Source organism: Mus pahari, chromosome 17, assembly GCF_900095145.1.
Source record: "Mus pahari chromosome 17, PAHARI_EIJ_v1.1, whole genome shotgun sequence".
In the NCBI taxonomy this organism is placed as follows: Eukaryota; Metazoa; Chordata; class Mammalia; order Rodentia; family Muridae; genus Mus; species Mus pahari.
In genome coordinates, this window is record NC_034606.1 from 3,882,762 (window position 1) to 3,884,162 (window position 1,401).

General features: G+C 44.7%; 1 pseudogene; it reads right to left on the minus strand.

Moving 5' to 3' along the window:
- Window positions 1–547: 547 nt before the first annotated feature.
- Window positions 548–1,099, minus strand: LOC110335216 (annotated as a pseudogene).
- Between the last annotated feature and the right edge of the window lie 302 nt (window positions 1,100–1,401).

The following is a 1,401-nucleotide window of genomic DNA, read 5'->3' on the forward strand; positions in this document are numbered from 1 at the left end:
AAAAAGTGGTGGGGAGTGGCTAGAGAGATGGCTCAGCAGTTAAGAGCACTAACTGCTCTTCCAGAGGCCATGAGTTCAATTCCCAGCAACCACATGCTGGCTCACAACCAACTGTAATAGGATCAGATGCCCCTTATGGTGTCTGAAGACAACTACAGTGTAGTCACATAAATATAATAAATGAATCTTTAAAAAAGAAAGAAAGAAAGAAAGAAAGAAAGAAGAGAAGAGAAGAGAAGAGAAGAGAAGAGAAGAGAAGAGAAGAGAAGAGAAGAGAAGAGAAGAGAAGAGAAGAGAAAATGCCACCAGGACCGGACTATCTAAAGACACATATGGTAGTGTGTTAACTATACAAAACAAAACAAAAAAAAAGTTTAAAAACAAATCTTACACAGCCTTACATTTCAATTTTTTTTCTTTAAAAGGAGTGAGTTGTGTAGAGGGGGTCAAATGCTTTATAGACAAGAAAAATAACTGTGCTAGAACCAACTCATTCATTCTTCTTCCTCTTCAACTTCCTCTTCTTCTTCATCCTCCTCCTCTTCCTTCATTTTCTTGCTCTTTTCAGTTTGACCACCCCCTTTTTCGCTGCATCAGATTTTCCTTTGGCTCTGTAGGCAACGATATCCTTCTCGTACTTCTTCAGCTTGGCAGCCTTCTTTTCATAGGGCTGCTTGTCATCCGCTGTAGTGTTGTTCCACATCTCTCCTAGTTTCTTTGCAACATCACCAATGGCTAAGCCAGGATGCTCACCTTTGATTTTGGGGCGGTACTCAGAACAGAACAAGAAGAAGGCCGAAGGAGGCCTCTTGGGTGTATTGGGGTCCTTGAACTTCTTTTTGGTCTCCCCGGGGAGGGGGGGAATGTAGGTTTTCATTTCTCTTTCATAACGAGCCTTGTCACCCTTTGCCATATCTTCAGATTTCCCCTTTTCNTTAGCAGACATGGTCTTCCACCTCTCTGAGCACTTCTTGGAGAACTCTGAGAAGTTGACAGAAGTATCCGGGTGCTTCTTCTTGTGCTCCTCCCGGCAGGTTTGCACAAAGAATGCATATGAGGACACTNTGCCTCTCGGCTTCTTAGGATCTCCTTTGATCATGTTTAGTTGATTTTCCTCCACGAGGCACAGAGTTGCCCAGTGTCCATCCGGCTCGCGCTTGCCCTGGCGCTGTCTCTATGGAGCTCTATGTACTGCTATGACTGTGAGAGCGGGAGCCAGACACAGCCCTGAGAGAAGCTCTTACAGATTTCCCAGATCCATCTTCACCTCTCTGAGCCCCAGGAGATGCCGTGAATACAAAGATCCTGAAAGCTCTTGGAGAGACCATGTCCAGGATTAACTAGGATCAAACTCACTCACCCCATTCCCTGATGATGTTTCTGGTAACACCTGGAGATCCA